The following is a 9458-nucleotide window of genomic DNA, read 5'->3' on the forward strand; positions in this document are numbered from 1 at the left end:
CACGTCATAATCTTACAAGAAACACTAACCGATAACGTCACGCTACCCTGTTACCGCTCTGTCGTGAAGAACAAAGAAGGAAGAGGTGTTGGCGCGCTAATAAGCAACAAGCTGACCCACGTCGTCCACGACCTTAACATGGCTTCGAGCAAAATCGAGCATGTCATGATAGAAATCATCCCAGGACCCACTAACAGAGAGAGCATCTTTCTTCTGAACGTATACAGCAGTCTTAAGGACTTGAGACAGCGCTTCAAGACTCTCCTATCCAAGGCCGTACAACTCTCCAGAGGAGCCCCCCTTATTATAGCGGGTGACTTTAATGCTCCTCACCACACTTGGGGTTACTCGTACGACACTCGCAAAGGGGAGGACCTCTGGCGGGAAACGATGAACCAAGACCTGATGCTCGTAACGGACCCTGCGTTTCCCACCAGATGTGGTACTTCGTCCAGCAGGGACACAACACCGGACCTCACCTTTGTCCGGAACGTGGCGGAAGTCAATTGGACTAACCTCAACGTCGACTTTGGTAGCGACCACTACCTCTTGACCACTGTCCTGCGGGTTGGACGGACAAGACAACACAAGTTCCGAGTGACCGATTGGGACAAGTTCCGCAAGCTAAGAGAGGAGAGGTCTGAGGGCGAGGAGAAGCTCGACCTTGAACGCTGGACGGCGCAGATCGGCGAGGACATCCAGGCTACCACTAAGGAAATCACCACGGATCTGCCCGTAGAAAAGATGGACAGCAGACTAGCTCATCTTCTCGAGGCCAAACAGTCCCTCCTGACCCGGTGGAAGGGGCAGCGCCTCAATCGCAGGCTTCGCAAGAAGATAGCCGAGGTCAACAGAAGCATTGAGGAACACTGTAAGGTCCTTTCTAAGCAGCAATGGGACGAGGTTTGCAATTCGGTAGACGGACAGATGCGGAGGGGAGGCCCTTGGAACCTCCTAAAACACCTGCTGAACGAGAACAACACCAAATCGAACCAGAGATGTACACTGACTCGCATACTTCATGCAGCTAGGCAAGGATCCTCGGACAATCAGGTACTGGCAGAACTGGTTGGGAAGTACCTACCAATCGCCTCCGGCCCGCCCCCTCCCGCCCCTGACTATGCGGGGGGCGCTAACCCGGAACTGGACGCGGAATTTGGAATCGAGGAGATCCGACAGGCCATGCACGACCTAAACGGCAGGTCGGCCCCGGGTCCAGATAAGATCACGAACAAGGCCTTGAGAAACTTGGATGACAGGTCGGTGGAGTACCTGACGGATGCCATCAACCAGGCGTGGAGGAGTGGTAGTCCCGGAAATATGGAAGACGGCCACCACTATCCTCATCCCGAAACCGGGCAAACCTCCCAGCCTCGACAACCTCCGGCCCATCTCGCTCACGTCGTGCGTGGGTAAGGTGGCTGAACATGCCATCCTGAACAGGGTTTCCCGATACCTGGAGGACCGCGACATTTACCCCCACAATATGATCGGCTTCAGGCCGGGCCTCTCGACGCAAGACGCCATGAAGCTCATCAAAGACCAAGTCATCGATCCCAACACAAGGGACGTAAGAGCAATACTCGGACTGGACTTGGAGAGGGCATTTGACAACGTTCTCCACCACCTCGTGCTGAGTCAGATCTCGTGTATCGGGCTTGGCAAGTGCTTCCACGACTACACGAAATCATTCCTGACAGACAGAGAGGCTATTCTCAAAATGGGCGACCTAGTTTCGGACCCGGTCCGGCTTGGCTTCAGAGGGACGCCACAAGAGTCAGTCTTATCCCCGACCCTCTTTAATCTCGCCATGATCGGTCTGTCTAAAAGACTGTCCGAAGTCGACGGAATTAACCACACGATCTATGCCGACGACATTACCATATGGTGTACTGGAGGCAGCGATGGACTATTGAAGTCTGTTGAAGTCACGGAAGTCTATTGAAGTCTATTGAAGCTATTGAAGTCACGGAAGACTACCTAAAACCGACTGGTCTTCGGTGCTCGTCGCGGAAATCGGAACTCCTGCTGTACAGGCCTAATTTCCTCGCGTAACCGATACCCTAACCCCGCGCTATTGCACAAGATCTATCCTGAAATACAGCCAACTAATGCATGTTCATTATGCGCAGATATCGCTAATCTCGAACATATGCTCTGGCGGTGCCCCGCGTTACACGGCGGCGAAGTCATCACGCCGTCAAAATGGGAAGAAGCTATTACAAGCTCCAGACTCGAAGCACAACTATGGGCAGTCCAACGGGCCCGCGACGCAGCAGGGAGACTTGGTCTTTCTGTTCCGACGTGGGAGCGGCCCGCAACGTGCTAGGGCGCGTTCCGAGGGACCGAAATAAAGTTTATTCATCCATCCATCCATCCAGTAGGATTATTTACCTAAATTGATAAATATTGACATTAGGCAAGAAAATGCGACTACAAAGTTCGAGAGCGTCTTCCGAAACCCCCGTTGGATTATTCGCGATTAAAAAAGGCTCACGTGTACCATTTTTTCCAAGCTGCAAAGAAAGCCCGCGAAATACAAAAAGAACCACGTGACGAGCGCATTCGCGCGGCAGCGAACGTGCTCCTCTTAGCTGTGGTTTGAGCGAACGAAATCAGCTGCGGCCGCCACTCGCCGGCTCTACTGCAGCGGTAGGCCGATAAGTTAACGGTGGTTTAAACCCCCTATTCCCCAACCCCGGTGCAGGGTAGCATAAAGGATACAAACTTCTGGTTAACCTCCCTGCCTTCCTCTGCTCTTTCTCTTTCTCTCTTGGCCCTCGTTAGCCAGTTCGCGCTCGTGACGATGCAAGTTGTAGCGAGTATATATATATATATATATATATATATATATATATATATATATATATATATATATATATATATATATATATATATATATATATATATATACAGATTGTAGAGAAAGTAGTTCGTGATAATCATCTTAGAACCCGTGCTGACTGCACGTAGTGTATTTCTAAACATTTCACCGATCATACGGCAGTTTCGTAATAATACGCATAAGAAGCTGTACCAAATGAGTAGGATGAATACATTGACTGGGGAGAAAAAGAAGTTGGCTTTCGCCTTCCAGTCGTCTTAGTAAATGCATAAGGGACCCTGTAACATTTATGGCGAGCTAGATACAACAGGAGAACTTCACCGCCCCGAGGTTGCGTTTATGCTAAGCTAGCTAGGTTGACAGAATCCTGGCCGCGGCGGTCGCATTTTCGATGGAGGGAAAATGCTAGAGGCCCGTGTGCTTACATTTGGCTGCACGATAAAGATCCTCAGGTGGTCAACACTTCCGGAGCCCTCAACTACGACATCTCTCATAATCATATTGTGGTTTTGAGACGTAAGACAACGATATGTTTGCTATTACAATTACTATTAGGCGAGGTGCGCAGAGAATGCGCACGTGCAAGGTGTGCAATGGGTTTGAGTGAAAGTGCGCTAGCATTAGCCTTGAAGTATGATGCCTCGCCCCTCACTGTCCTATCGCGCGCCCGTTGACATGTTTCAGAACCTAGTTTCAAACGTGACGAGATAAAGCGCGCGCTATGGGATTGGGTTACACTCACGGAAAGCTTTTCTTGGCAATGTAGGGAAAGCTACGGGGGCGGAGTTTCTGGCCATGCACACTCTAAGAAAAAGTCGAGTATTTGAGGAGTATTTCTGCAACGCAACAATTAGCGTCATCCAGCTCGCGTAGTTTCCTCACGTTGTTACTGCGGTCCCGGCACTTCCCGGTCACAAACGGCGTGACATGGCATTCTTGATAGCAAAATGACAAGAGCCGGGTTTTCAAGAAAGGAAACGCGAGCAAGCCAGATGACGATTATTGTTGTATCGCAGACATACTTCCCAAATGCTCTATTTTTTTCTTAGAGTGTACTCCTACGGGGAGTAGTCTGATTTGGCGCGCGTTTCGTACCGCTTCGGAAGGTGGGGCTGAGCGGCATAGTCGTTACATACTGTTTGCTTTGTATGCTCAACGAGCCATTTGTTGGCTAATTTTGTCGCAATTTTTCTGACATGAGTAGACGGAGGAGCAGGAAGGTGACGGACGCTCACCTAAAGAGGCAGATGCCATCTGGCTTTTGAGCTACACGTAAAAGGTGCGACATTCTCACACGTGGAGAAAACGCGAGATGACAGCTCTCACTGAAGTGTGCTGCATCCTCTTTCAAGTAGATCTCTATACAAAATGAAGTAATGTTGCTGCTTTCATTTCTCACGTAGCAAGCGCGGACGGAATCCTGGGACTACAGTTATTCTCCCTCTATCGCGACTCGGCTCTGTAGCCTTCGATTCATTGCTAAGCAAAGTTCGCGGATATAGAAAGATGAGCGCTCGATTCCTCCTTCAGCACGGACCCGCAGTTTAGCACAGACAGTACCCATGCGACTTACCTTGGTCGTAAGCAATATGTGGCGGGTAGAAAGGCGACGAGAGCTGAGATGGGCGGTCACTTCATGTCCGCTCTCTCCGAGCAGTCGCGGTATTCGTGTTTGGAAACGCTACCCCAAAAGAGGCAGTGATCTATTTTTGCTCTGAAATAATGCCAACGTGTCCAGGTGCAAATGTACCGGGAACATTTACCGCACAGTCAAGCATGCCATTCATGAGAGAGGCACCTGCGTCGTCGTCATACCTGGTGATATGAAATTTTAGCAGAAACCGTTCAATGTCGCATCAACACGGGTGGAGTCGCCAGAGCGTACCAAGAGTTGCTTTCGAGAGACGACGCTTCCTACTCGCCGTCGGGTCGCTGCAAGAAAGCTGCTGTCAGGAGAGCCACGGCATAGACTGAGAGTGCTTTGACGGAGCCCCCAACGGAGATTATCCAGATTGCCCTCAAAGTAATCTGCCGTAAAGTACAGCAGAAGCGGCCACCCTACTTTCGCTCACAATTCCGTCTAGATATGGGCGCTTGCCCGGTCGAAGCAGTGATATCCAAGATGGTAGCCATCGAAAAGCTTCGAGAATGCGTTGTGGTGGCTAGAGAATTGACTGAAGCATGTTTCTTTTAAAATTGGTGATTATGGGGTACTCTAACACCTACTCATGGTGAGTAAATCCAGCGAATGACTCTTCCGAGTCGGTGCGAAATAAAGCTCAATGTGTTCGTCGCTGATACTCGCTCGTATAGAACAGAACGGGCTCTCCGGTTCCTGCAAGTCGGTTATGCAAGCGCCCGCTCTCGCTGTTGTCCAACGCGACACTGATCCCACACCCCTTGCAGGATCGTGCGACCATTTCTTCGGACACATAAGCCCATACCGTCGACACAACGTTCACCACGTCTTGGCGCGAAAGTTTCACGAGATCGCCCCTAGCGGTCTTGTAACGGCCGCAATGGGGTGAATATTTCGGCTGATGCTGCCACTTTGCAGGGATGGACGCTTAACATGTAATTTTCAGAATTCTGCAGTTTCGGAAATGGTAATACTGAGCGCTTGTGCGAAACTGGTCGTTTCCGCGGCTTTACGCTACGTAGCAAACGCTCTTTGCCGTACAAAGGTCGATCACGTGTGGTGTGCTGAGAGCAGTGCTGGACATGCAGTGTCAATGACACATGTATCCTGATACTCTTTGAGTATCTTGTATCTGTATCGTGATACCTCCCGCGAGACGTGTATCTGTATCCGTACCTCTATGTCCGATACATGAAAGAATGTATCGTGGATCTTAGGATGCAACAGACTGCGATCTCAACGCCACCGTGCGAAACAACAAACGCTGGCTGAACTCCGCTTCTCAAGCTGATACTGATGCCCCTAAATAAGCAGAATCAAACTAAAGGCTGTGACATTCTTTTTACCTTCCTGTCAGAGCCCTCCCGCAAGGGCAGTCGATCTAGTCTGCACGTCGCTATTGCTGGAACAGAGTCACGTAGTGATGCTCGCGTCGTCTCGGGGGAAAAATCACGCCATATCCACGAAGTGAATGATGATAGAGAAGCTACCTCGGAGATAATCGGGAAAACCGTGAATGCGCGCGAGCGTGCGCATGCTACAGTTGGCTGTGATATATACGTGGTTTGGCCTGCGTTAATATCATCATCAAGGCGCTCGAAGAACAAGAGGAAGAAGACTTCTGTTTCGCGCGAGCTGCGTCTGTAGCGGTCACCTCTGGAACTAAGGTTACACGTACGCCGCGGGACTTTGCCCCAGCTTAAGAAGCTGGCGAGCTAGCTCCTAAAAAAAATCACAGCATATCCACGGAGTGAATGTTGATGAGTGGGCGAAGCTGCGGAGGTTCATCGGTAAACCGTGAATCTTCCGTGAATTCTGCCTAGTACATCATCACCGACGTGAGATCGGGCGCGTTTATACTAAAGGTTCGATGAGAGTTATGACAACTTGCAGCTCACTTTAATTTTACATGTACGCTGTGAATTTCATTGTTTAGAAAACCATTGCTTTAGAAAACATCTGGCGTCTTTCTTTAAGCAGCTGGCGTCTTTTCGTTTTCCTTTAGAAACATCTGGCGTTCTTTCGTTTTGCTTTTAGAAAACATCTGGCGTCTTTCGTTGGTTTATTTCATCAATCAACGGCGTTTTGAACAAAATTTTTATTGTTTAATCACGCACAGGAGAAATCTCACCAGGCACTACCTTGGAGGTAAACAATGGCTGCTAATGGGAATGAGAGGCAGAAGAAGTCGGCTTTTAGCTAACACCTACACTTCTACTTCTACTAACGTTTCCTACTGGAACATGCCAATGGCTGCTAATGGGGAATGAGAGACAGAAGAATTCGGCTTTTAGTTAACGCGCACGCTGCGAATTTTTTATTGTTCAACAACGCACAGGAAAAATCTCCCACCGGCACCACCTTGGAGGTCAAGATCTGGTACTAGCGTTACGACTGGTTACGCACTACGACTACGAGGGACGAACGGGTGCCGCTTTAAGGAGCTTCGCCCCTAAAAACTAGCGCGCAAACGTCAACGCCCAGCCGGCCTTTTGTTCCATAGATTTTGAAAATTAGTTGAACGTATTAGTTGGGAGAGCGGGCAGTTTTCTCGTCAGCAGCTTGGGTCGTTGATGCACCTGGCGACACAGATATCAACCACGCGATTTTTCTATGTGGCTTATGAGATCCGCGAAACGCAAAGGTGCCTTGGTGTATCCAAGGGTTACACCAGGGCACACGAATGCCGAGGTCCGAGTGTAACTACCAGACACCTAAGTCAAGTATTATGGTCGCCTCCAATTTTTGTTGTTTTTTTGGTTGCGTTAGTGCCATTACACTTGCTCTGAGACACTGTCGTGTACCACGCACTCCAATGCGTGCGGCGTCTGTCGCGCAAATGATGATTCCGCTCTCATGTGGTTATAAAGGTTTCTCTCGCGTGGCACGCGCTTCGTTACGAATTCCGAGGAATTGCAAGGATGGGGTTCCTGTGCGTGTCGTGGCTTTCACGCATTAGGGATTTGAAGGATATCGTAGGTTTGTGCTTGAGAAACATGCGATGAAATTTAGCGATATGGAAATAAGATTCTAACAACTATAGTACCAACGGTACCGACTCTACATCTAATAGAACAAGTATACTCAACAGAAGACATCTTGGCGTATCGTAGCGTTTTGCTTCTCCCATCGTTAATCAGACAGGCTTTAAGTCGCTATTTTATTTTACATCTTTCTTTTGCATCCCATACATTACCTAGGTCTGTATTGTTCATACCGGTATGTTTACTGCAGAGTGTCTTTTGTAACGTGCTGCCAGAATAATCCTCCTTGTCTCCTTTATTCCTACTTTAGATGTCTGCGTAACTTTTACTACTGTTTGCATATTTATATGCCACTTGGGTTTAGTGTAATCTCAAGGCAATATTGAGTACTAATATGCCATAATCTGGACGTGCCTGGAGTGTACAATAAAAATTTTGCTGTCTACTGACTAAAGTAAATAAATTGAGATTTGCATTAAAAGAAATCGCAGTTTCGCCGCAAGGGCGAAACAATGAATGCGGTTCAAGAATTTGAACAAAATGTCAGCTAACGTTGTCATTTCAAGAAAGGTCCTTCCCATACCTCATGTAAGGGTCATTTCTGAAGGGGATTTCACCTGAGGATTCGAGAAACATATGGACACTGATGTGTAGAATAAGCGAAATCCGAACGGCGATTCTCAAATATAGTATTTTGTTCCACGATTATGTTGCAACGTACGGTGACCGCACGGGGTGCGTGCTCGGAAAAAATACTTCAGACCAGTCATGACTGTGGAGCTTATAAAGAAATATATAAGGGAAAAAAATGGGATGGACACAGTCATGTGCTGGTCGGGCCGCTAGCTAAAGCCGCGTGTTGGAGACCACTGGCGTAGAACATGCGATGAGCGGGGTGATATTATCGATTTGGACATTGTGAGGAACATGACGGCTACGGCGACGGCAACCAACTCGCCGAAGGTGGCTACACAGCTGCTATCGTAATAATAGAAATTATTAGGAGCCATCTTAAATATGTTGGGAAGGGGATGCGACAAAATTTGTTTTACTAAGTGCTCCGTTTTTCTCATGGGCGTACAACGAGCTGTTTTAGGCTATTGTCCATAACAGGCAACAGGCACTTTGACGATACTTCATGCTTCGTTGTGATACCTATTAAACGTGTCACCTGTATCGCGTTTTTATACTGATTCTCTGTGATTGTTTGATACGGAAGTGCCTTTCTATTTTATTTAGATATATTTATTTTCCTTTTAAGCGAAAACTTGCTCCGTGTTGACGTGCTCCGTGTTGACAACGTGCTCCGTGTTGACGTGAGCTGAGTGACAGTTTAACGAGGTTTCTTTGCGCAGAGGCGGTGTCGTACCCAATGGAGTTCATACTGAGGGGCGACTATTGCTAGCTGAATTTTTTTTTTTCGTTTTCTTGGACACTGTGGATTTCCCTAGCTGTGTTGTGTACCACATATCTAGCAATTGGTGAAGTGTAAAGCTGCGGCATCTTGCAATGTTTGTGAGGCATCTGCCGAGCGGAATCCCTTCAGCTCGTCGCTGCAATGAGCGTCGCGCTCTCGCTATCCGGTCAACGCCACGATCTGCGTGTCTGCGGCTGCAACTTCACCCCTGAAGACACAACCATATTAGGTAGTTTTCGAATAGCGTACGCAAAGCTTTGCGTTGGCTTTTCGCGCAACTGCGCATGCGTCGTACGCTAACCGCTTGCGGGCTCCCGTTAAGTGACGGAAATAGCGGGCCGCAAACGCTAACGCTAACTTAGCGTACGCTATTCCAAAACTGCCCATTGCCCGAGTTTACGCTTATCGGTGATCGTTCTCGAATTCGTTTTGTACGCATGCTTTTACAGGTTGTCGCCGTACAAAAGAATAAGATAGGATCGGCTTGTAGTGTGGCGGCACCTGTCGGAGCAGATATCAACCGCTTCGTCTCTGTTGCCAGATGGCGTGCAGAGAGTAACTCTAATGGATGGA

The 9458-nt window shown here is 48.6% G+C and overlaps 1 non-coding gene across 1 annotated transcript; it reads left to right on the plus strand.

Annotated features, from left to right (window-relative positions):
* The first annotated feature begins 8811 nt into the window (after positions 1-8811).
* Positions 8812-8954, plus strand: LOC119375722 (U4 spliceosomal RNA). The gene has a single exon (XR_007414528.1). It is a non-coding gene; the product is annotated as a U4 spliceosomal RNA (small nuclear RNA).
* The last annotated feature ends 504 nt before the right edge of the window (positions 8955-9458 follow it).

The sequence above is a fragment of the Rhipicephalus sanguineus genome, chromosome 11 (genome assembly GCF_013339695.2).
Source record: "Rhipicephalus sanguineus isolate Rsan-2018 chromosome 11, BIME_Rsan_1.4, whole genome shotgun sequence".
Lineage (NCBI taxonomy): Eukaryota > Metazoa > Arthropoda > Arachnida > Ixodida > Ixodidae > Rhipicephalus > Rhipicephalus sanguineus.